Source organism: Jaculus jaculus, chromosome 2 (assembly GCF_020740685.1).
Source record: "Jaculus jaculus isolate mJacJac1 chromosome 2, mJacJac1.mat.Y.cur, whole genome shotgun sequence".
Classification (NCBI taxonomy): Eukaryota; Metazoa; Chordata; class Mammalia; order Rodentia; family Dipodidae; genus Jaculus; species Jaculus jaculus.
The window spans coordinates 8090047-8116515 of NC_059103.1; positions in this window are offsets into that span (position 1 = coordinate 8090047).

The window sequence follows — 26469 nt, forward strand, 5'->3', positions numbered from 1 at the left end:
TTATTTATTTGAGAGTGATAGGCAGACAGGGAGAGAAAGAGGCAGATAGAGGGAGAGAGAGAGAATGGGCACACCAGGGCCTCTAGCCACTGCAAACAAACTCCAGACGCATGCGCCCCCTTGTGCATCTGGCTAACGTGGGTCCTGGGGAATTGAACCTGGGTCCTTTGGCTTTGCAGAGAAATGCCTTAACTGCTAAGCCATCCCTCCAGCCCAGCTTTGAGCTTTTTTATCAAGTCCATCAAGTGACTCAGCCTCACTATCTTTTACCATAATCCTACAACATGTTTTGACACCATTGGGCAATTCCACAGGCACTCTAGATAGACACCCATAATTCACTTCTGTTGAACACAGTCTCCTTGGAGGGAGTGTCAAATAACATTGGATGAGGCTCATTCCCCAATCCTGGTGCCCCTCCCCCATTCAGAAGTCTGTGGCAAGCCTGTCTTTCCTGAGCTTTTCATCAACTGGCCATCAAGTGGGATTCCCATACCACCTTCTCAGGTTCCACGAACCTGCTAGAGGAGCTCATGGCACTCAAGGGCATGCACTGGTCACTGAGTTATCATAAGGACATTATGAAGACTCACATGACTGGTTTGGGGGAAGAGACACAGTCTTCATGTGTGTCAGTTCCATCCTCAAGGCTGGATATCTGGATATTCCCCAAGTGCAGCTCTTTGTGTTTTGTCGAGGCATCATTGCATGGGAATGATTGATTACATGTCGCTGGCTATCAGTGACCACCTCAGCCTTTAATTTCTGTTCCCTCTAGACTCTTGCTTCTCTTAAAAATCTCATTCCTGAAGCCACCAGCTGGGACACCCCCCACCCCAGCCACCAGAAGATCATTAACATAAAAATATGTCACTCTTTTTTTTTTTTTTTTTTTTTTTTTGGTTTTTCGAGGCAGGGTCTCACTCTGGTCCAGGCTGACCTGGAATTCACTATGTAGTCTCAGGGTGGCCTTGAACTTATGGTGATCCTCCATTACCTCTGCCTCCCTAGTGCTGGGATTAAAGGTGTGCGCTTCCACACCTGGCTAAAAATGTGTCAGTTTGGGTTGACAACCTAAGGATCTTAGGAGTTGAGTCTAGGGAATATGATGCTCATGGGGTTCCTCATCATATTCTTTCGCAGAAAGCTCTGGAACTACCACCTCAATAACCCTACTCCCCAGACCCTGTTCCAAGAGGATCCTAGACCAGGACAGTTCTAAAGGATAGAAAGGGTTATGGAAGTGGGGGTACCCTTTAGGTCATACACTGTTTTTAGAAAAATTTCAGTGCCAGGGATGGGTACCTTCCAGTGAGTTGTTGGCTAGGGAGGTCCCTGATGCCCCTAAAACATTACAGTCCATTGCTGAGGCCCTTGGTTTCCCACCAGGAATAGATGGTAAGACCCTATTGCTGAAGACGCCTCGTGCCTGAACTGCAAGGCCACTGAGAAGTCAAACTGGGGCTGAGCTGAAAACCTCCCAGCAGACCAGCTGACAGAAATCTGGAAAAAGCTGCATTGCATGCAGTCTTATGGAAGACAGAAGCCATCAGTGGTGAAAACAGTGGACACTGGAAGCCTCAAGTTTGGCCAGCCAGGCCAAATGAGCCAATGGGTGCCATAGTGGCTTGTCTGTTATGGGGGAAACCAATGGCTCTCTAGTTGGACTGGAGACCTACTCTATGGGAGGGAATATATGCCTGGCATTGAAAACCTAATCAAAAGCCTATGGTGGGGGAGTCGAATGCCTGCTCTTGCCTTGCTAACTTCATATGTTATGCTCACCAAACTGCCTTGTAAGCACTTTACTTAATGTGCATACCCATATATTAATGCTACTCACACTATTGGCAAGAGAAGCTTCTCTTTTCAGATGGTGGTGACCACTGGGATGACCCATAAGTCACCATAGTGCTGAGAAGATGTGACGGAGGAATTTTCAGCACCGAAACATCCTTATCACACCTTCCAAGGCTCAGGGTCCATTGTAGAAGATGTGGCAAAAAGAATGTAAGAGCCGAAGGAAAGGTAGGACTGCTTACAATGCAATCGTCCAGACAGAAATTGGCCTACAATATCCATGACCTCACAGTGCCTAGCAATACCTTCACAAGACCCTCATAATAGAAGGAAAAGGTGATGACATCAAAATAAAAGAGAGAGTAATGGAGACAGGGAGAGGATATGATGGTGTGTAGATTTATGAAGGGGAAAGTGGGGGAGAGAAGGGGAGGAATTATCATGGTTTATTGTCTGTAAGTATGAAAGCTGTCAATAAAAAGGAAAAAAAAAAAAAAAAGAAGAAAACAATGACCCCTTCAGGGGAGGGATTGTTTTCCCAGTCCTCCACTTATCCCTCAGCTTTGAAGCCCTTTGTGGACAGCCAGCAAGTGAGATATGGAGCCCTGCTGGCTTCTGGGCACAAGGCTCTGCAGGGAAGCCCTGCAGGGGGGCTCACATGGATAAAGCAATAAACATGACTGGTGCGGTGGTGCCCGCCTTTGATCCCAGCACTCGGGAGGCAGAGGTAGGAGGATCGTGGTGAGTTCGAGGCCACCCTGAGAATACAGAGTGAATTCCAGGTCAGCCTGGGCTACAGTGAGACCCTACCTCGAAAAACAAAATAAAAACAAAGAAACATGACCACAGTGAAGACAGATGAGACTTGGCCCCACCTTGGCCACCCGCTGGAGGGCAAAACGGAGGGATGCAGGGGCAGGAGAAACCCCGGGCCCAAAGTGGCGAGGACACAGCGGGAAGCTCCTCCCACACTCCCTCCACCCCAGGGCTAGGGGTTGGAAGCCTGCTACCACTGACCTATACCCCCAGCCCCTCACTAGGGGACTCTAGGCAGGTTTTCTACTGCTGAGCCACACCAGCCTTAGATGTAGCTGTCGAAAGAGCGCTTTGGATGTGCACATGCCTTAGTCCAGGCCCTTAGTGACCTCTTGGCCAGCTCTTCCACCAGCCACTTCTGTTGGATAGGTGCTAGGCAGAGAGAAACTTTTTTCTCAGCAAGCCTTGGTATGGTTTTATGACCCCAGAAGGTGGCTGAGATGGGTCTGGCCAGCAATGTGCATCTGGCGGGGCACCTCCCATCTTGACCAGGGCGCCTTTGCCAGCAGCTGGCCTCGTGCGGAGTCCCTCCATCCTTCCCTACGCATGGTGGAGGCAGCTGCAGCCAGGCAGCCTTTAGAACTGAGCAGTGGGCAGCGACGGATGACCTGGCTTGCTGCTGGGTGAGGGTGAGGGCGAGGGCAAGCCTGCTCAGCCTGGGCTGGAACATCTCTGCTGAGTTGGCACTTCTGAGGGTGTTTCTGTGACGGTCATGTACTTCTGCCCTCACCCTGGGTCCTGCTGAGGATGAAAACGGGCCGAGAGCAATGGCTTGCGTGCCAAGGACAGTTTGCCCTGGCTCCAGTGGGAGTTCATGAGATGTGAGGGATGAGGCCAAGGCAGGCGCTGGGCAAAAGACCCCACTTGCCACCCGCCTCTTAGGCCGCTGGCATCCTGAATTTGATTCTTCCTAGGGACTTTCCTTCACCTGTTGGGTCACTCAGTTAACCAGGTGCCAGAGACTTTTCCTCCTCAGCCCTTAGGGAGATGTGGACATGGTCCTAGGACAGAGCCGTCCAACAGCTGCAGCATGTGAGCGTGTGTGCTATTCAAACCCTGCTGTGGGGCTGGGCATGGCGGTGCATGCTTGCACTTCCAGCACTCAGGAGGCTGAGGTAAGGAGATAGTCTTGATTTCAAGGCCAGCCTGAGATACACAGCAAGCGCCAGATCAGCCTGGGATACAGAGGAAGATGCTGTCTCCACAAGCCAAAAAATGTGGACCAGGAGATGGCTCAGTCAGTACGGAAGCATGAAGTCCTGAGTGTGGGCGACAAGTTCTCACCTAAATGCCAGGTGTGCGTGGTCACCCAGCTGCGATCGCAGTGCTCAGGAGGTAGAGACGGGAGGTCCCTGGAGAATGGCAGCAGCGAGCAGCGAGAGGCCCTGCTCCAAGCGAGGTAGAAGGCTAGGACGGACACCAGGAGATGTCCCCTCCCCTCCCCACATGTGGCACGGCACACGTGTGCCTGCACTCTGTCACACAGACCATACACATACAAACATTATCAATGCCTGCATGAAGCTGTGGAAAGCAGCAGGTGAAATCTCACTTCTCATATGTACCTGACTCAACAACTCTGACTTTGCACTTTATGGTGCCATTGAGTAGAAACTGTCCCTGAGACAGAGAGGGTGCTGTGTGTGCAAACGTTTGTGTGTGCGTGCATGCTTGTGCATACGTGAGTGTCTTCACTCCTGTCCCTGTTGTCCCGAGCTGATGGACCTCAGGGAACCTGAGGGGCTGTACTGTGGTTCTGGGCAGCAGTTTCTGACTTCTGGGCCTCTGAAACTCTGACTTGGTCCCTGAGGACCCAGGGCCAGGGCCTGCTAGAGAGCAGCGGCCCAGGCCTAGAAAGGGGGGGCGGGCCTGGGACAGACCCGAGAGTGTCCTCTTTGGAGCACAGCATGTGGCCGGGGTGGGCATGTGCCTTGTGCCCCTGGGCCTGTAGACCTAGCATTTGCTGCCTCTCTGGGTCAGGTCATCAGTGTCCCTGGGCTGCAGAGGGGCCACTCCTGCCTTGTCCTCCTTTCCTCACCGGCCATTGGGGGAGTGTGGGCACACTTCATGATGGATAGGACCAGCCACGGCAGCTCCCTGTGGTCTTGGCCCTCTGGCAGTAATGCCAGGGGCAGGTGCTCTAACAGGCCAGGTTGTGGCTTCCTCTGGGGTGCCCTGGGGTATGCACATGCCAATCCCCTGTAATGAGAGCCCCTCCCCGCAGCCCTTTCATCTGGTCCACATAGCATTTTATAAATACTGACTCATTAGCCTCCCACTGCAGGCGGAAAGAGCTGGATCTCTTCTGTAGGAGGAAGACTGAGCCTCTTCATTGTTCTGGGCCTGCTGAAGGGCCACCCACTGAGCCACGCCGAGATCCCAGGTAGGAATGCAGCGAAGGAGAGGCCCCTGCTGGAGGGCTGGGGGGTGGGTGGGGGTTGGGGTGCGGACGGGCCTCTGAGGGGCCAGATGCTGTCCCATGCAGGGCTGTATCTGACAGCCACCTGCTCACCACTGTCAGTCTCCTAAGTACAACTGAAATTGGATTCACATTTAATCCTACGTGTCAGTTCTTTTTATTGGCAAGACAACAGCGTCAGAGAATTTGGCCCCCTGAGAGGCAGCGCAGGCCTCCTGACCTCCCACCCCAAGGCCCAGTTTTCTCCTGGCACCGTGCATGGTCACCCACCAGGCAGGGCCAGCTCGTGCATGATTTGCTGATCTTGGGGTAAGAGAGTGACCTCAGGATCCCTACAAGAGATGTCGGCTAAGAAAGGTGATTCTAATTGCCAAATATTATACAGTTCCTTTCTCTCTCTTCCCATCTCAACTAAACTGTAATCAAACTTTTGTTGGGTTTAGAGTGGGTTTAAGGAGCAATGTGTGGGGGGGTGGTACGGTCCCACCTGCTAATTCATGCCTTCAGACCCCCCACCCCACCCTGCAAGTGCTGGGTGGGAGACGCCGCAGCGCCTGGGTACAAGCCCGTTCCCGTCTGCTCACCTGGGCCTCTTTGAGCACCCGGACATTACCGGGGCGCCCATTGTGAGTGCACGTCAGTCAGGCCCTTTGTGGGATTACTTTCATTTAGACAGCCTCGCCTGCTATTTTGGTCTCTCGTCAGCCGACTTAAGGTGAAGCTTGTCTTCTGCTTGACAGTGAGGGAGGTGAAAATTACTATGTGAATAGAAAACTGCAGGTTACACAAATAACATGTCACCAGAGATCAGCCCGAGCCTTAAATCAATTCACGAGGCAGCGAGAGCCATTGTGAGCTCCAGACCTGCCACACGGGACCCGCTGCACGCCCCCGCCCCGCCAAGCGCCCAGTGCAGCGCCTTGCTGGGGCAGCGCAGCTGCATTGCTGGCTGGGCCTTGTTTTCTCCTTCTTCTCAAGACGCATTCTTTCTCTTACCTGGCTTCAGCACATCTCTAGCTCGAAGTGCTCTTCCGGAAAGTGGAGGCTGCCTTGCCAGGCTCTCCAGCAGCCAGGATGACAGCCCAGCCCAGAAGGGCAGCCTTTGATTTGTATCAGGGCTGCTGGCCTCCTCTGGCATGCAGGGCTGGCAGGGGCCCCAAGCCCAGAGGGGCCACGGCTCAGGTGTCTTTTGTCAGATGAGATGCTAACAGCACTAATTGGAGTGGGAAAATCAGTGCCAGGACTTGTTGAGGGCCTAGCATTGTAACTCCATTATTTCAAAGGACACTTGACAGTAGAGAGCACATTTCTGCCAGCCAGGGCCTGGGGGAGACCTGGGAGCAGTTTCTTAGACCCCAAAGCAGGACCTTTATCCCCTGCGCCAGGTACCCTTCCGCTACACCCACCCGGGTTCCACACAGAGACCTGGAAATCTATACCAAAAGGTGGGGGCTACACAGCAGAGGAAAGGACCAGTGGGGGGTGGGAGGAACGGGTGGGCCTTGGGGAAAGGCAAATGTAATAAGCAAAGTGCTATGGTGTGGTGTGTGAAAACATCACGGAAAAACCCCTTTATTGTGTCCTCCAATTAAAAAGTTAACTCAAGCATGTAAGAGCCAAAGGAACGGTAGGACTCCTTACAACGTGCTCCCTCCAGACATAGAATGGCCTGGATATCCATGACCTCACAGCGCCTGACACTACCTACACAAGACCATCATAAGAGGAGGAAAAGATGATGACATCAAGATAAAAGACAGACTGATTGATTGGGGAGGGGATATGATGGAGAATGGAATTTCAAAGGGGAAAGTGGGGGGGAGGGAGAGTATTACCATGGGATATTTTTTATAATCATGGAAAATGTTAATAAAAATTGAGAAAAAAAAATTAAAAAGTTAACTCAGGGCTGGAGAGATGGCTTAGTGGTTAAGGTGCTTGCCTGCAAACCCAAGGACCCAGGTTCGACCCCCCAGAACCCATATAAGCCAGGCACCCAGGGTAACGCATGAGCACAAGGTCACACATGCTCACAAGGTGGCACACGTGTCTGGAGTTCAATTGCAGGGGCTAGGGACCCTGGTGTGCCAATTCTCTCTCTGTCTTTCTCTCTTTCTCTTTCATAATTCTTTTTAAGTTAAAAAAAGAAGTTCAGGGCTGGAGCGATGGCTTAGCGGTTAAGCGCTTGCCTGTGAAGCCTAAGGACCCCAGTTCGAGGCTCGGTTCCCCAGGTCCCATGTTAGCCAGATGCACAAGGGGGCGCACGCGTCTGGAGTTCATTAGCAGGGGCTAGAAGCCCTGGCGCGCCCATTCTCTCTCTCTCCCTCTATCTGTCTTTCTCTCTGTGTCTGTCGCTCTCAAATAAATAAATAAATAAATGAACAAAAAAATATTTAAAAAAAAAGTTCATTTAAAAAAGTGTTGGGATGATGGCTCAACCCATAAAGTGTCTACCTGCACAAATGTGAGGACCAGAGTATGGGCTGGAGCGATGGCTTACTGGTTAAGTGCTTACCTGTGAAGCCTAAGGACCCCGGTTCGAGGCTTGATTCCCCAGGACCCACGTTAGCCAGATGCACAAGGGGGCGCACGTGTCTGGAGTTCATTTGCAGTGGCCAGAGGCCCTGGCGCGCCCATTCTGTCTCCTCTCTATCTGCCTCTTTCTCTCTCTCTGTCTGTCGCTTTCAAATAAATAAAAATAAACAACAACAACAACAACAAAAAGCTAGGTATGGGCTGGAGAGATGGCTCAGATGTTAAGGGCACTTGCTTACAAAGCCTGACGTCCTAGGTTCAATTCCTTAGTACCCATGTAAAGTAGTTTATCTGCAGTGGCAAAACGCTCTAGCATATCCATACTCCATTTCTCTCTTTCAAATAATTAATTGGCTAATTAAATATCTTAAAGTAATCTGAGAACTGGGAAGGACAAGACAGGAGGGTCCATAGGGCTTGCTGGTAGCTTGACTAGATGGATTGGTGGGAATAAGTAGGAAAAGCAACTGAGGAAAGCCTCTGGCATCTACATGTGTGCACCCACATGTGCACACATCCTCACACGTACACACATATGTATATCACAATAGATACTCAAATAGAAAAAAGAAAAATAGGCAATGGAGGAGGAGTCATGGATATTGGGTCCTCTGAGGGCTTCTGAGACATGGCACCTGCTCTGAGGGTCTCTGTGGGGACAGTGCTGAGAGCTGTGGGCATCACCTACAAATGCTTGGGAAGCCCCAAACTTGCCAGATTCCTGGAGTTTTGTAGCATGGCAAAGCCTGTGCGCGTCTGGCCGGTGGGGGAGCCCCCAACCCTCCCTCCAGCAGACCAGGGAGTGCCCTCCAGGGACTTGAGTTCTAATGTGGGTTTGAGGGCTCTGGATAGTGAGCGTCTCGGAATATGTGCTGAGCAGGCTCTGCTGGTCTTGCTGGTGAGAGCCAAGAGCCTGGCTTCAGGGCCACACAATAGGGCTGCCTGCTCCACGCGGGTCCTCCTTCCTGCACGGGGTGCAGATCGATGGCACAAACTAGTTGGACAGTCTGTGCCCTTCCTGCCTGGGCCAGGAGGAGGGGCAGGGTGGGCGGTCCAGGCCCCTTCCCTGCCCCAGCAGAGCCCCGCAGCCCCTACCTGTACTGGCCTGTGTCAGCAGCAGCTGTCATTTGGAAAATATGTGACCCAGCAACCTGAGACCCGGGTTGCAATCGCAGCCCTGTGGGGGCCGGTGAGGGCACCTGGCTGCTTTCCTAGGGGCCGTTCGTCCGGTGAACGAGAAATAGGATTTGGGGCTCTCATCCTCAGGAGGGGCTGGCTCCTCCACCCCCCCCCAGTGACACCTCTACCTGCCCCCAGCCATCTGCTAGGCCTGTCCAGGATGTTGATCTGTCACCTGAAGATGTCACTCACAACAAATCTCCAGAGAGCCAGGTGTGGTGCCGAAGGGAAACTGCTGGCTGCCAGCCAGGTTCCGGGTAGGCTCAAAGAATGGAGCCCTTGGGAGGCCCAGCCTATGCTCAGGGTTCAGGGCCAATGACAATCTGACATGGCACCTCTGGGTCCCCATGTGGGCAGTAGGACTGTGTTTGCCCAAACCCCCAAAGTCCTATTAAGATTTGGGGTTCTGGACTGGAGAGACATTAAGGAGCTTACCTGTAAAGCCAAAGGATCCAGGTTCGATTCCCCAAGACCCAATGAAAGCCAGATGCACAAGATGGCACATGCATCTGGAGTTCATTTGCAGCAGTTGGAAGCCCTGGTGCACCCATTCTCTTTTTCTCGCTCTCTCAAACATATAAAATAGAAATAAAAAAGATTTGGGGTTCTTCTGTGTTTGGACATGTCCTGAACCTTTCCCCAGGATCTGCTGGCTCCCTAAGGATGCAGAGGCTCCAGAGCCACCCAGAAGGTGTGGGACCTATTGTCCTACTGGCTGGCATTGTCACTGGGGTGGATAATTTAGGGGCCCAGGATGGGGTGAGATAGGCAAGAGAAAGTTCTACGATGGGAGCGTGGTCCTGGCTGGTGTCCACATCCCACTGTCATGAGCCTGGGGTGATATGTTCCCCCCCCCCCCCGCCCCTGGATACCTAGCAGACTTCAAGCCTGAAGAGCTGAACAGGCAGGTTCAGGCTACGGCAACCTCAGGCTGGGCGATGGGCAGAGCTGAGCACCCAGGGAGCCCACACGAGCTTCTTACCCACGCTGCTCTGCACTTCCGCACAGCCTTTGGAGGGAGGGATCATCAGCCCCATTTCCAAATCACGAGGCTCTTGCTCAAAGCCTCACAGCCAGAGGAAATGGGTCTGTGATTCTCTTTCTCTGTGGATGGAGGCTTGACTCCTCAGAGCCCCTCCCTGGCGTCTTGGGTCCATCTCCTGGACAGGTAGGACGAGGGAGCTCTGGCCTGAGGAGGGGTTCCAGATGCTTTGATTGAAGCAGAAGATCAGGGGCTCCAACCCCTGAGATGCAGGGGCAGGTTGGGGACGGAGACTTACTGCAGTCATTGCATAGCTGTGGTGTCTGGGATCACCTTGGCAAGATTCAGGGCATTTGCTGGCTCATTCTAAGCACAGTAGGCCTAGAGGCACCGAGTGTGGTTAAACCCAGGTACTCTGACAATGCCACTGGCCTGGCCTGCTATACACTTGCATTTCTCTGTTCTGGGACCCATCTCAGACAGGTTCCTACAGCTGAGGTCACTCCAGCTCCGCTGTCCTCCTGAGGTTAACATCAGATAGTCTCTCTCTCTGTCTCTCTTTTTGAGGTAGGGTCTCACTCTAGTCCAGGCTGACCTGGAATTCACTACGTAGTCTCAGGGTGGCCTCAAACTCACAGCGATCCTCCTACCTCTGCCTCCCGAGTGCTGGGATTAAAGGCGTGCACCACCATGCCCGGCTTCAGATGGTCTCTTTCTGAGCATGCTTGTCATAAGTTTGAGCGATGATGCCTGGGTCCCTTGCTCCACTCAGAGACCCTCAATGGGTCGTGAGTCAGCCTCAGGCGCTGGGGTCACTGGGTGCCAAAGTGGAGGCCCTGAGTCCCGCTGACTGAATTGTTGGAAGTGCTAACCATGGGGTGCAGAGGCTCTGTCACAAGTGCCACAGAGGGACGGGCAACCCCTGCTTGCTTGCCTCCTGTGATTGGCAGCTCATCCCCTCTGAGGAAACATTCTTCTTATGAGCCTACTTTATTCCTGATAGAGGCTCTTGCACCCTATTTCACAGAAAGGAAGCTGTCTATAGCCACTGGTCAAAGGGCACCCATTTTCCTGACAGTGATGTGACTTTGGATCACCATGCCTGATCACATGCCACTGTCCCCTGGGGGACAGCAATAATAGGGCTGCCCAGATGAGCCCCAGATGAGCAGCCTGTCTGTGTCTGCAGCGTGGCAGTGTCCATCCCACACTGTGCAGGGAATCTACAGGAGGCCTCCTGGCTGGGAGGACGCCTGGAAGGACGGCAGGAGACATGCTAGGCACCATGACTGTATAGCTGGGGCTGCGCATTTGGGCCATGCAGGGATGGGTCAGGGGACTCAGCAGGTTTCTAAGGCCCTCCTTGACCTAAGTACTATATCCTCATTCTCCAGGCCTCAGTATGTGTACCTTGCCAGCCTCTGGGGTCCTGGTCATAGAATACAATGGCTCTGTGGCGCAATTGTCTGGCCCCCCGCTCTCCCTTCCCTACCCAAGACCAGCACTCCCTGCATCTCAGCCTGACAGTCCCCATTTCCAGGCACAAGCCTTAACGGCTGCTGGCCTGAGGCCACTTCCCTGCCTCCCCCCCCCCCCCCCAGCTGTCTCTGGACCTGTGTCTCCTTTCAACTCAGCAGCTCTCTCTGGCTCTTCAGACTAAGCCTTTCTTTGCCGACGATCACAGGACAGGCGAGGTTGCCAGACTGAGGGAGTGGGCGCCAGGCCTCCCTGAAGGGCCACATAGGACTCAAGTGCTGGCTAGATATGTGTCCAGCGGCCTCCAGGGAGAGGGCCAAAGCTTCCCATCCAGCTGCTGTGTGCACGGCCGCTCCCCAGCCCGATAGGCAAACCCGAGACCAGCCCCGGGTTGAGGGGGATCCAGCCCCAGCTTCTTGTCTTTCAATCGACTATTTGCTATCTGCGGGCCTCTTTCATGGGGGACAGAGACTGGGGAGGTGTGAAGCCCTTAGTGACCAGACCAGCCCCTGCCCAGCCCCCAGGAAGGAACACCCATCCTTCCCTGAGGGCTGAGGTCTCCTAAAAGAGTGATTTCTGTACTTAGACCTATGTTAGCGGAGTTAGCACTTCCTCAGTTATGTCAGAGGGCAGCCTGGATGGCCAGAGGTGACCAGATCCCGCAGGTGTCCCAGGACCCTGTGCAGCACGTAAGTACTAATGCTGACTGAGCAACCTGCTGCTTAGCTGGCAGAGCCTTGGTAGGCAGGGTTATAATCTCCCACAGTGACTGCATAGCTGCCAGAGCCTTGGTAGACAGGGTTAGAATCTCCCACAGTGGTTGACTTTTGGTGACCAGAGGAGCTCATGAGTGCAGAGGTTGAAAAGATGTGCTGGGCACCCTAAGGCGCTAGGTCCCAGTGACAAGTTTTCACAGTTTGGCTTTTACTTTTTAAATTTATTTATTTTTTTATGAGAGAGAAAGGGAGAGAAGAGGTGCATTAGGGCCTCCTGCCACTGCAAACTTCAGACACATGTTGTGCATCTGGCTCTGCATGGTTCCTGGAAATCGAATCCAGGCTGGCAGGCTTTACAAGCAAGTTCCTTCGACCACTGAGTCATGTCCCAGCCCTATTTTAGTTATTTTGGAGTATGGTCTCACTCTAGCCCAGGTTGACCTGGAATTCACTCTGTAGCCCAGGCTGGTCTTTAACCTCCAGGGTCTTCCTACCTCAGCCTCTTGAGTGTTAAGATTATAGGTGTGAGCCAATACACCCAGACACACACATTCTCTCTCACACACACACACACATTTTCCAATCTGAATTTTTGACAAGTGTCTCCAACTGACCAAAAGAAGTCTTTTGGCCATACATTGAAACGTGTGGAGAGCTTTTTCACTGAAAAATCAAAGACAAGAGCCTGGCCACACCAGTACCTCACACCGTGTCTGGATTACATGGTGTCTCCATCAGCAGGTGATCGACCACTGAGCAAGTCCACATATCCACACTTGTATATTCTAGGCAGGTGCTCTACCACCTAGCCATATCCCCAGTCCTTTTTATTTTAGTTTTTAAATTTTTATTTATTTATTTATTGTTTAGAGGGAGTGAGAGCGAGGGAAAGAAAGACAGAGGGAGAAAGACTTGGTGCCCCAGGGCCTCAGCCACTGCAGTCAAACTCAGACTTTTGCATCACCTAGTGGGCGTGTACAACCTTGTGCTTGCCTCACCTTTGTGTGTCTGACTTATGTGGGATATGGAGAGTCAAACATGGGTCCTTAGGCTTTACAGGCAGGCACCTTAACTGCCAATCCATCTCTCCAGCCCATTTAAAAAAAATATTTTATTCATTTATTTGTTTGAAAAAGAAGGAGAGGGAGCTAGAGAGAGAAGGAGAGAGAGAGAGAGAGAGAGAGAGAGAGAGAGAGAGAGAGGGAGGCAGATAAAGAATGGGCAGGCCAGGGCCTCCGGCTGCTACAAATGAGCTCCAGATGCACGTGTCACCTTGTACATCGGGCTTATGTGGGTCCTGGGGAACTGAACCTGGGTCCTTAGGCTTTGCAGGCAATCACCTTAACCACTAAGCCATCTCTCCAACCCTAGTCCTTTTTATTTTGAGATAGGGTCTCATTAAAATGCTCAGGTTTGCCTTGAATTCACAGTCTTCCTGCTTCAGTGTCTGCCCACCCCATTCCCAAATAGCTGCTATAACAGACATACAATAGCACACACTAATTGAACTTTTTCTTTTTTGAGGAAAGGTCTCACTCTAGCTCAGGCTGAGCTGGAATTCACTATGTAGTCTCAGGCTGGCCTCAAAGTCACAGTGATCCTCCTACCTCTGCCTCCCGAGTCCTGGGGTTAAAGGCGTGAGCCACCACACCTGGCTGAGCTTTATTTAACAGCCAGCGTACTCAATGTGGGAACGTTTGACAATCAGTGCTTACCAGCTGGAGGCTTTCCATAGATGTGGATCTGAGCCCTGAGGCTGGAGTGTAGTCAGGGAAGGAACAGCCATGCTAAGTTAAGATTCAAGGGCATCATTTCCTCTTCCAGCCACAAGCTGAGGGGCCTGTCCCCACAGCTCCCGCTGCCCTTCGGATCTTGGGAGCTGGGCCTTTAGGGTTCCTGTTCCCTCGACCTCATACTTTTGGGTTCTTCTTCTACCTCCCCTCCTCCGGCATTGACCGTGCTGGAGGAAAGGTGGCCATGGGGGCTGTCTGTGGGGAGTACAGGCTGGCCTGGTCATTTAGAGGAGGGTGCCTAGTATGAGAAGTGACCCCCAATATGCTTAACCAAGGCTGTGGGGAAAAAAAATAGGATGTAGTTAGTGTCTTATCAGGAAACTTCCAGGAAGCCACAGGGCCTTTGAACCTGGATGTTTGGTTCAACACGAGGCTTTGTAAGCGGGGAGAACAGCGATCTGCAGTTCAGTTTGTTGGATTTCATTTGTGCTCCTGCTCTGGCCTCGCTGGCTCAGATGCAGACTGGAGTGAGAGGTTCCAAGCGGCCATCCCGGCCAGAGTGGCTGGGGGAGAGGAGAAGCATTTTCCCTGCCCAGGCTCCACCAGGAGTCCAGATTAAAGGTGGGAGCTGGGGACCCCAGTGCCCTGCAGACCAGATTGTGCAGTATGGTGGACTCAGTTGAGGAAGGTGGGCTCTAGGCTGAGGCTGGTGGGAGCAAGGAGGCAGGCAGTGTGCTCTGTCTGTGACCAAGGATGCTTCTGGCGCTTGTGGAAGTCGAGGCTGGGCTCCCCCAGCCTGCGCACTGGGGCCTGGCAGAGCAGAGTGTGGGTCATGGTCCCTTCCTGGAAGCAGCTTCGTTTCTGCCGGAACACAGCTCACCGCCTCCTTCAGGCTGAGCTCTAGGTTTTATTAATATTTGGCTGAAATACTTGGAAGGGCCCATGGTTGCTGTGTTAGGATTGGACCGTTGCCTGGCACGAAAAATGTATAATAGTGTCAGGAAGGTTCACACGATGCTAGGCACGAGTCACACTCCTTCAGTTAGTCCCCACAGTGCCAATAGCTTATTAGCCTCTGCCAGGGGGCAGTCGCAGCCCCTTGTCCAGGGCAGGAGGAAATGGGAACCTCATCCCTTCTGGGAACCACAAGCTGTCTTCAGCTCTGCCATCAGGAAGGTGGAAGGAAGCAATTGTCCAGCAACAATGTTTCCTGGCTGAGAAAAAGCCTGGGCAAAATACAGAAGACCCTGTTTCTTTAAAATGTTTTATTTATTTATAAGAGAGACAGAGAAAGAGGCAAATAGAGAGAATAGGCACTCCACAGACTCCAGCCACTGCAAATGAACTTTCCCAATGCATGTGCCACCTTGTGGGTACTGGAGAATCGAACCCAGGTCCTTAGGCTTTGCAGGCCAGTGTCTTAACCATTAAGCCATCTCTCCAGCCCAGAAGACCCTGTTTTAAATCCCCACATGTACCATGAAGGGAGCTTGCATAGTGTGACTGGGGAAGTCTGAGATGGTGGAAGCAGCCCATGTTGGTTCTGTGGTCTTGAGACTGGCCAGGCCGGGCGTGGTGGTGCACGCCTTTCATCCCAGCACTTGGGAGGCAGAGGTAGGAGGATTGCCATGAGTTCAAGGCCACCCTGAGACTACAGAGTTAATTCCAGGTCAGCCTGGACCAGAGTGAGACCCTACCTCAAAAAACCAAAAAAAAAAAAAAAAAAAAAAAAAAGATTGAGAGAGAGAGAGAGAGAGAGAGACTGGCCAGGACAATCAGTTCAACCCTCTCCCATTTGAATTAACTGAGGTGTAAAGTTAAACAACTGTCCCTGGCTGGTAGCTACATGTTAGTCAGGGTTAACCCAAGCTGGTGACGACGCCCTTGACCAGGACTTGGCTTTTGCAGTGGTTACCTTTGTCAAAACTCATCTCATGGAAAAACAAAGCCTCCAACAACCTCATCTCATGGCACCTTTTGGTTTGTGGCTTTCACTGAGAGTAGATTCGGGATAAAATAAGCCAAGGTAAATGGATAAGGAATCCAGGTGACTGAAACTGCTGAGGACTTAGACTGGACCACAAAGAGCTCTCAGCTGACCTCGAAATGCATCCAGTGAGCAATAATGCGCCTGCTGGCTGGGTGGATGAGTAGGCGGCGAACAGCTAGTTGGGTGAATTGGTGGACAGATGGATGGATGCGCAGTTAGATGGGCAGCTGGGTGGATGGATGAATAAATGGGGGGGGGAGGGTGGATGGATGAGTGGATGTGGGTATATGGATGGGTAGATAAATGGATGGATGGGTGAATGGATGGGTAGCTAGATGGATGAGTGGGTGGTTGGATGAATAGACGGGTGGATGGAGGGAAGGACAGGTGAGCTGGTGGATGGGCAGATGGGTGAGTGGGAGGATGGATGGATAAACGGATGGGTGGGAGGATGGATGAATCATTGTATGGATTGATTGGGGGTAGATGAGTGGATGAGTGGATGGGTGGATGGGTGGATGGGTGGATGGGTGGATGGGTGGATGAGTGGATGGGTGGATGGGTGGATGGGTGGATGGGTGGCTGGATAGAGATATGTGGGTGGACGGATGAGGGTATATGCAAGGGTTGGTGAATGGATATGAAAGAAATCACAGCCAATGTTGATTATAGAATCCAGCAGTGAACATAGTATTCCTTAATAAAATATTTTCCTCAAACTCTGAATCTGATCAGATCGGGTACAGTGTTCTCTTATTGTTCCCATGAGCAGAGCTGGGAAAGACTTGGTAGAGGAGCTGAGGTACTCCGAGCTGGCTCTTGCCCAACACCACATGTCCTGACATCACGTGGATTCCTGATAGCAGCAGCAGTGAGAGAGAGGATTCACACCCCAGGAGCTGGAAATCTGCAAGCCAGGCTTTCTGTGATGGCTGTTGGTGAGATTCAGAGAGGCCCTGACTTCACATCCAAGTTTATGGTCAGGCATGGCAATCCCAGTGGGAAAGGCCTGCACCAGTGAGCTTCCAGGCTGTGTACAGCCTGGGAGGGGAGGACAGGTCCAGGTGGTATGTGGACTGGGCAAGGGCAAGGGGACAGAAGCTTGCTGGTACTCAACACCCATGGCCCTCTCTCCCTGCGTTCTCTGTGCCAACAGAGAGGCTGTGCTCATTTCTGGGCCTGATCGGCATCACGGAGCCCAAAGCCCGCCAGCTGAGCAGCAGACATGAAGAGGCCATTCATGCGGCAAATGGCTTGTGGTATCTGCTCAGTGGCCATGACATTTGAAAATCAGACCACTGCCCTCTATGATTCACTTCCTCCTCAGTAGGCCCAGCAGTAACATGCTCTTGGACACCCAGGTGCAGAGGCAGGTGGCAAAGCCTCAGCCTGTGGGTTCTGCGTTGATTATCCAGTTTTGTCCTGTGGGAAATGGCAGGGTGATCTCTGTGTAGGGCCGTGCGTGCTTCTCCAAGTTCACTGCTCCGAGAACACCGGGACAAATCTGGAAGTGAGACTACGTTCCCAGGCCTCCAGTCTCCATAGCCAGCTTTGGAAGGGAGCGTCTACTCCTGCCCTCATTTCCCTCTATATCCTGAGTTTGTCTGCAGCTCAGATCCTGTGGGTACCACCCCACGGGGAGCCGGGAGCCCCTCTCTGCCCCTGAATGAGTGTTTCACTGGATGTTAGTGGAGGCAGAGCCAGCACAAGACCTTAGATCAGGTTCTGAGATGTGGACCGTCCGGCCCCCAGCAGCCTGGCTCTAGCCCATCCTTGTGAACAGCCACTTTGTATACGTGGCTGGCCCCTACGTGCTTTGCTGGACCATGGATGTGTGGAACTGTGGGCAGTGGAGAGGCTCCCCTCCACCCCAGAGAGGGTGTAGCTAGGGAAGGGCTACCCAAGGGCACTTCCGTAGCTACCCGTCCGCAGGCCCCCTCTCCAGAGCCCAAGATCTGGGCACAGGAACAAGGTGGCTAGCCTAAAGTCCACTTTCTGCTTTTCTAGCAGGTCTTGCAACTCAGTCCTTCATATCTGAGCCTGGGAGAGGCCAAGTGAGGCATTCTCTGGACTGGCCTGTGGGTCTTGATGACCCAGGCAACCCTTGGCCTGTCTTTGGGAACTTCAGACACTGAACTAGAATCATTGCCATGTTTCATTAGGGCTGTGGCAGGGGTGGGCTTGGCACAGTGGCCCAGGCTCCTCTGCCCACCACGTTACTGCTTAGCTAGGTGCGGACTCAGGACTCCACAATCTTCAGGTGTGTTCGTTGCAATGCTTCTGCGCCCCTCACAGCTGATAACTTGTGAAAAGTGCCAAGTGCTTCGACAGTGTCCGCTGAAAGCTGCAGAAAATAATGGTTTTTGATGCTTTGAGGCTTAGCCTGCTTGAAAACAGAAGTGGCCACAGCCTGCCTTTTGGCTCTGGATCCAAGGCAGGGACAGGCAGCGGCTCTGAGTGGGAACCCTGGATCTCAGACCCAACGGCAGAGGAAGCCTCCGTGCTCCTGGGTCAGCTCTCTGTGTGGCAAAGCTGGTGCCACTGATGTCACTAGAGGATGTTTGGCCTCCTTGAGCAAAGCACAAGGCTGCTCCTGTCCCTGTAGCTCTCTCCACTGTCCTTGATGTCACTCAGGGAGGAACAGGGCAGAGAGAAACAGGACCTGGAGGGGAATCACACAGGTCCTAGGGCTTGGTAGGAGGGACACCCAGCACGGGAAGGGCTTTCCCCGCCTCCTCACACTGGGAAATGAGCTGAGGAGAGCGCCCCTGTCTCACAGTTGCAGAGTCAGCTCCCACGGCCCCTCTTGGGCCACGTGCCTGGCCGAGAGCCGGCCCGCTCACTCCTGGCTGCCCCTCTGGGTCTGGACTCGAGTCCAGGAGGGGGCAGGATTCCAGGAGCAGGAGGGAGCCAAGGCTCCCTGGACAAACCAGGATTGCCTCTGGCCAATTGGGACACAATTCCAAACAAACATCCTCTCTGTGCCCTCCTGCCTCCTGCAGACTTGAAGGTGGACAAGAGGTGCCAGCCAAGGCCTCTTGCCAGGACTGAGGCATGGCCAAGGGGCACAGAGAAGGCCAACAGGCAGTTCAGCCCAAGGTCACGTCAAGGTGAAGGGGAAGCTGTTGTTTGCTCACCCCTGAGGGGAAGAACTCTGAGTAAAACCGGCAGTAAGACCATCAAACGGGAGGCTGAGGAGATGGCCCGATGAGTACAGCGCTCGCTGGGCATGAAGACGAGCTGGGTGTCCCAGCACCCATGGGACAGCAGCGTGGTGAAGGTGGAGACAAGAGGCTCGCTGGGTCTTACTAGCTGGCTAGTGTAGCTGAGTTGGTGAGCTCTGAGTTCAGTGGGAAATCTTGTCTCAAAGGTGGAGAGTGGCGGAGGAAGACGCCTGACGTAAATTTTGACTTATGAACTCCATGCACATATACACATATGTGCATGTGCACCCACATCCACTTATACCACACACACACACACATGCATGTGCACCACACACAAAACAACGTGTAAAACCAAAAAAGATCACATGTTAACAGTAAGCCAGCTATGATGATACATACTTGAAAACCAAGTACTGGGGGGACGGAGACAGGAAGATCACGAATTCCAGGTCAGTATGGTGTACACAGCAAGACTGTATCCCCCAAAAAAGCAAATAAACAAAAACAGCAATCTCCCAAAGCTGTGTTTTCCAAAGTACATAGTTACAAGAACATTGCTACAGAGCTTTGCAAATCTCTTTCATGTTTGGATTCAGCAGAATGGCTGGATCCGTGCCTCTGCTCCTGCACCCATTCATTTGTGCTTTTACATGTAGGCCTGGAGAATTACCCTGTCACCTGTGCACAAGGAATGAGGGTCAAAGGACCAGAGATAGTTGCAGTTCCTTCGCATTTCTGGGACAAAGCATCTAACCAGCAGCAGCTCACTGGAGGAAAGGGTTTACTGTGGCTTGCAGTTTCACGTGGCAATTTCATCAAGGTGGGGAAACACGGCAGAGCAGGTGGCTGGCTGCCACCTATTGCCACAGTAGCATAAGTGAAGAGTGAATTAACTGACTACTCAGCGGGCTGGACTAGCAAACCTCAAGGCCCACTCTCCAGTGACACACCTTCTCCCGTGAAGTCCCACCTCCCAAGGGCTCCACAAATCTCCTAACTTTCTACGCTGGGGACCAAGGACTCAAAGCACACACCTCAGTGTGGCTGATGTGGGTAGGGTTTAGATCCCACGGCTCCTGATAGGTGTCCCAACAGTTTGGGAACTGATTAACACCAAAGAGGCAGTAAAGATTAAAAAAAAAAAAACAAAAAACCTGGGCTGGGAAGATGGCTCAGCAGTTAAAGGAACTTGCTTGCAAAGCCTACCCGACCCAGGTTCAATTCCCAGTGCCCACATAAAGCCAAAAGCACAAAGTAGCATATGCACCTGGAGTTCATTTGCAGCAGCAAGAAGCCATGGTGTATCCACAGTCTAGAGCTCGCTCTTTTTCTCTATTCCCACAAATAGTTACTTCTCCCTCAAAAAAAAAAAAAAACCTTCTAGAACAAAAAAGCTACACGAAACAGAAAACAAGTAGCAAAATATAGGCTTTAATCCAGCTATCATGATGTCAAATACATTAAGTGGACTAAACATGTGTACCCTGTAGCCCTTTGGGGAAGGGGCGTGTGACTAAGATGAAGATTGGACACCATGGTACATGGCTGGAGATAATGTGTAATGGAGGTTGCTTTCTCCACTTTTCGTCAAAGGTTGAGCTCTTTATATATTCAACCCGTGCAGGTCTTCGGGAGATAAAGGCGGTTCCAACATGGAGCACTACTGCCAAGGTTTTGTGAACTGTTCCTGGCTAGGCTCAGAGACTCACTCCCCTCGGGTAGCTGAGCAGTGGGCTCCGGGTACCTTCCCTATGCCAAGCCCGAGCCTTGCTTCACCTTGGCGACAGCTCTGTGTGATTCCTGGGGGCTGATCTAAATCTCAGAGCACATAGAAAGACCCTGTGAGTGTCTGACCGAGCCCTAACCCCGCAGTGGTGGGACAGGATTTATGCAGAACTTCCACATGCTCCATTTTACAGATGGAAACTTGGAGGCCCAGGCATGTGGTGGAAGACCCCAAGCGGGAGGCCACACGGGCACAGACATTGGCTGTTCCAGCTCGAGGGCCCTGGTCTCATGCGAGAGTCCGCAATTTTGTCCTTAGACATGTATTATTCTGCTATAAAGCCATGCGTGGAGGGAGTGATGCTCCTGTCTGTGGTTGAGTACCTGCCAAGAAGCCTGGCTCGCCTCCTTGCCAGGGCTGGTACTAGCTCAGCTGGCCAGTCTATTTCCTTACATGTGGAACGGGCACATACCCTGCCGGGGGAATCTCAGCTGCTGCAGTGTATAAAAGGTGGGCCAACATCAGGCCAGGGTGGGTTCATGGCTGGCAGGAAGGCAGATGGCCCTTATGACTGCGGACCCTAGCTCTGGCCTGGGACATCAATCGGGTCCTGCCATGGCGGAGCCTCTGGACTAGAAATTTCATCGTCTTCTCACAGCTAATCTAAAATGCCTCTTCCCATAAGCTGCTTTCTTCCACGCCGTGATCCTGACAAGCTCTCTTTGGTGCCAGCTTCCTTGTGCCCAGATCCTAGTCCCTACCTCCTTTTCCTCATGTTCACTCTATACCTGGGCTTACCTCATGGGATCCAGGATTTGCGCACACCAACCCAATGCGGCAGTCCAGCAAGGTTGGCACAGCCCCACATTCAGGCAGTGGTTTCCCCCGGGCAAGCCTGGGCATCTCCCACCCGAGCGGCTGTCAGTGGTGAGGCCCAGTGTGTGGTGAGGGCTGTGTACGGCCTTACCTCTTCACCACCAATGCCAGCCTTCCTTTGAGGCCCCTGGGGTGGCCCATCTGAGGTCTTTATGCTCTCGGTGGTCTCCACAAAGTAGGTGTCCCCCCCGCCAAAGCTAGAAAAGCAATGGCTGATAATGGTGTCTGCTCCATTCTTTTTCTGTTTTGAGTTTCCTCTGGTTTTGTTTGGGGAGACAAAGTCTCACTATGTAGCCCAAGGTAGGCTCCAACTCTGCAGCCTCCTGTCCTCGGCCTCCTGAGTGTGGGCTGACTGGTGTGCACCCCAACACCCACTAGGATACCTCATCACTAATTATAGTCGTCTGTGGAATGCTGGGCTCAACTCTGCCTCCTGAGAGGAGGAGCCACCAGGCCATGTCAGGATGGTAGGATTTGCTTTCCATCTGTGGGTGCCGGGCATTGTGGCACTTGCTTGTAATCCTAGGACTCAGGAGGATGATAGAGGAAGATTAAAAATTCAGGCCAGCCTGGGCTATATAGTGAGATCCTGTCTCAAGACAAAGTAAACAGCTTGTGGGCATGGTTTGGGTCTAGAATGTCCTCTGTATGTTGGGGGACTTGGTCCCAGTATGTGGCCTGTGGGGAGGAGCTGGACTCTTTAGGAGTGGGCCCTTATGGAAGTAGCAGGTCACTGGAGTGTGTCATTAAAGGCAGCACAGGGACCCAGTCTTTCATCTCTCTTTTTGCCCACCCCAGACTCCCCCACCATGCCTTATCACAGACCTTAAAACAAGGGAACCAACCAACCAGGGGTTGAAAGCATGACTCCAAATTAACTTTCCCTTCTGTAAGTTGTTTTTCTCAGATACTTTGTTACAGAAAGGGAAAGTTGAATGGCACACTTTCTGTAGCAATGGTTCCTGGAGCCCCATCTCACAACCAGGAAATTGAGCCACAGAGAGGAAAGCCACACTGTTGCAGTGAGGTTCGCATTGCTGGCAGAAATCACCCGACCAAGAGCAGCTTGTGAGGAAAAAAGGTTTATTTTGGCTTACAGACCTGAGAGGAAGCTCCACAATGGCAGGGAAAATGATGACATGAGCGGAGGGTTGACATCACCTCCTCACCAACATAAGGTGGATAACAGCAGTAGGAGAGTGTGCCAAACACTGGCAAGGGGATACTGGATGTAACACCCAGAAGCCCGCCCTTAAAATACACCGCTTCCAGAAGGCGTTAATTCCTAAATTTCCATCAGCTGAGAACCTAGCATTCAGAACATCTGAGTTTTTGAGGGACACCTGAATCAAACCACCACATTCTGCCCCTGGCCCCCATAAATTGTTAACCATCCATGATATAAAATGCAATGCAAGCTGGGTGTGGTGGCACATGCCTTTAATTCCAGCACTCAGTAGGCAGAGGTAGGAGGATCGCTGTGAGTTTGAGGCCACCCGGAGACTCCATAGTGAATTCCAGGTCAGCCTGGGCTAGAGTGAGACCCTACATCAAAAAACCAAAAAAAAAAAAAAAAAAAAAAAAAGCAATGCATTTAGTCCAACTTTCAAAGTCTCCATTTTTTTTTTTTTTCCGAGGTGGGGTCTCACTCTAGCCCAGGCTGACCTGGAATTCACTATGGAGTCTGAGGGTGGCTTCAAACTCACAGCAATCCTCCTACCTCTGCCTCCCAAGTGCTGGGATTAAAGGTGTGGACCACCGCACCCGGCTACCCCACATTTTTTAAAAGATTTATTTTATTTATTTACTAGAGACACAGAGAGGGATAGAGAGAGTGAGAATGTGCATGCCAGAGCCTCTAGCCACTGCAAACGAACTCCAGATGCATGTGCCACTATGTGCATCTGGCTTATGTGGGACCTGGAGAATCAAACCTAGTCCCTTAGGCTTCACAGACATGCGCCTTAACTGTGAAGCCATTTCTCCAGCCCCATCCCCATATTTTTAAAATCAATTCTAATAATGTTTATACATCCCCATAATCCAAGATCTTTAAAAAAAAATATTTATTTGTGACCAGAGAGAGATCGAGAGAAGAGAGACAGAGAGAGAATGGGCATGACAGAGCCTCTACCCACTGCAAATGAACTCCAGACACATATGCCCCTTGCATTTGGCTTACATGGGTCCTGGGAATTGAACCTGGGTCCTTTGGCTTTACAGGCAAATGCCTTAACTGCTAAGCCATCTCTCCAGCCCTCTGAGATCTTTTAACTGAACCATAATAACAAAAAATTCCCCCTAAAACTCAAAATGGCACAGAATAAACACTCATACTGCAAAAGATGGCATTGGGCATAGCCAAGAAATATTCAACCAATACAAGATTTAAACAGGGCAAACATCAAACTCTATAGTTCCAAGATCCACAACTCTAGGCAGTGACAAATTTCCAAGTCCAATAATTCTAACCAGCAAGTCTCTGGAGTTCCAATTCCTCCCCTTCAGCTAGGCAACTCACAGTCCTGGAAAACTTCATCTGGGGCTGGCAGCTTTCCTTGGCAGACACCTCGTGGTCCTGACATCTCCACCGCAAGCAGTGCTTCATCCCCATGGCTCCGTCGGGTCTCCGTGCAGGCATCCAGCAAACCTGCTTCACACTGCCCATGGTTGCCTACAAAACACAAGACTGTGTTGCAAATTCAATGATCTTCTCTTTCCTGCATCCCCTACACTCCACAATACAGGCAGGGTGCCAATTTGTTAATCGGGGGGAGGGATAAAGCAGACTTTGAAGAACAGGAAACTCCTTGAACACTCAGGCCCCTTCAAAAGAGTCTACATTCTTCCTGTTGCCCCAGTGCAGGTCGGCTGGCCCAATCTCGAAGGTCGTACTCTCTCATACAATTGCAGCTGAACAGGCAGCAGTCTTGGCCTAAAGATTTCTTTCTGTGCCATGTGCCTCTGCTCACACTAGTCCATTTCGATGCAATGCAACCCTGCACAAATTCTCCGGACACGGCCATAACAGCAAGCCTCTCACAGAAACTGCTTCTAGCCCAGTCCAGGCAAAGCTCTTTCTCACCCTCACAAGCCAAACCTCACAGTCCATAGTTCTTACTACATTCAGGTCTTTCAACTCTGACCAAAGTACTTACAGCTCTGCAAGGCATCTCTTGGGCCAAGGTTTCAAATCCTTCCACATTCCTCTTGAAAATCAACTCCAAAAGGCCAAAGTCACACAGGCCAGGTGTCTAGCAGCAAATGACCCCACTCTTGGTACCAACTTCACTGTTGCAGTTAGGTTCGCATTGCTGTCAGAAATCACCCAACCAAGAGCAGCTTGTGGGAAAAAAGGTTTATTTTGTCTTACAGACCGGAAGGGAAGCTCCATGATGGCAGGGAAAATGACATCATGAGCAGAGGGTGGACATCACCCCCTTGCCAACCTCAGGTGGATAACAGCAATAGGAGGGTGTGCCTAACACTGGCATTTGGAACCTAGCTATAATACCCATCAGCCTGCCCCCAACAATGCACTGTCTCCAGGAAGCATTAATTCCTAAATCTCCATCAGCTGGGAAACTAGCATGCAGAACACCTAGGTTTATGGGGACACGTGACTCCAACCACCACACACATGCTCTTGCTTATGTGGTGAGAGCTGGGGCTTCCGTTCAGGCCAGGGTGAGAGTGAACAGTCAGTCATTGACAAAAGTGGATATTGGCCACTTGCAGATGAGCTTAGGTGCTTGTCCTTCTGAGCATGGTTCATCAATCATTCTGGATCAATGGAATGATCTAGAACATATTTACATACTACAGAGAAGGTAAAAGAGAAGCAAAGGAAGTCAGAGTCACTGGCAGCACACTTGGCTTGTGTGCGGGTAGGAGTCTAATGTGGGTCAGGGTTTGAGCCTCCCTGCCTGAGACACTGTCAATCAAGAAAGGGGATGAGGGCGGGGAGATTTCTCAGTGGGTAAAGTGCTTGCAGCGCAAGCATGAAGAACTGAACTTAGATCCCCAGTACCTATGGAAATAAAATGGGCATGATTGGGCTGGAGAGATGGCTTAGCGGTTAAGCACTTGCCTGTGAAGCCTAAGGATCCCGGTTCGAGGCTCGGTTCCCCAGGTCCCACGTTAGCCAGATGCACAAGGGGGCGCACGCATCTGGAGTTCGTTTGCAGAGGCTGGAAGCCCTGGCGCACCCATTCTCTCTCTCTCCCTCTATCTGTCTTTCTCTCTGTGTCTGTCGCTCTCAAATAAATAAATAAAAAATTTTTAAAAAATGGGCATGATTGTGTGTGCCTAAAATGTCAGTGCTAAGGGGACAGAGAGAAGAGGATCCCCAGGACTTGCTGGCTAGCTAGGCTAGGCGAATTACTGAGCTCTATTTTCAGTGAGAAACTCTGTCTCAAAAAGTAAGGTAAGAGGATGACTGAGGAAAGCACGATGCTGATCTCTGGCCTTTACCTTCATGTACACGTATGTGCCTGTGCACCTGTATAACACCTGCGATGGCATGTGCACCCACATGCGTGCAAAGACACATACACTCATGCATGTCCCCTGCGTACACACGTGCATGCACACACACCATTTATTCAGCTATTTGCTAATTTATTTATGTGTGTTTTGGGTGGGACATTTGTGTGGAGGTCTGAGGAGTTGTCTGTGCTCCACCTTCTTTGAGACAGGGCCTCTTGCCACTGAAAATGAGTCTGGCCCATGAGTGGGTGCTGGGGAGTTGAATCCTGACTGGTAGGCTTTGCAAGCAAGGACCTTTACCACTGATCCATCTCCCTAGCTGCAAAGATTTTTAAACGGGCAATAAATGAACCACTGTTGAAAACCAGAGGCTGGTGGATCGGTGGAATGATCGAGAGCACGTTCACACGCTACAGAGAAGGTAAGGGGAAAAGAGGCCAGTAGCTCCCGTTTCCAGAGCAGCTCTCTGGATTTTCCAAATAATCTCCTAAATTCCGGCTAGATCCTGGGGGTGACAGGTGTGCTTTGGTAGGATTAGCAACAGGTGGACAAGCCTGGGTCAGCAA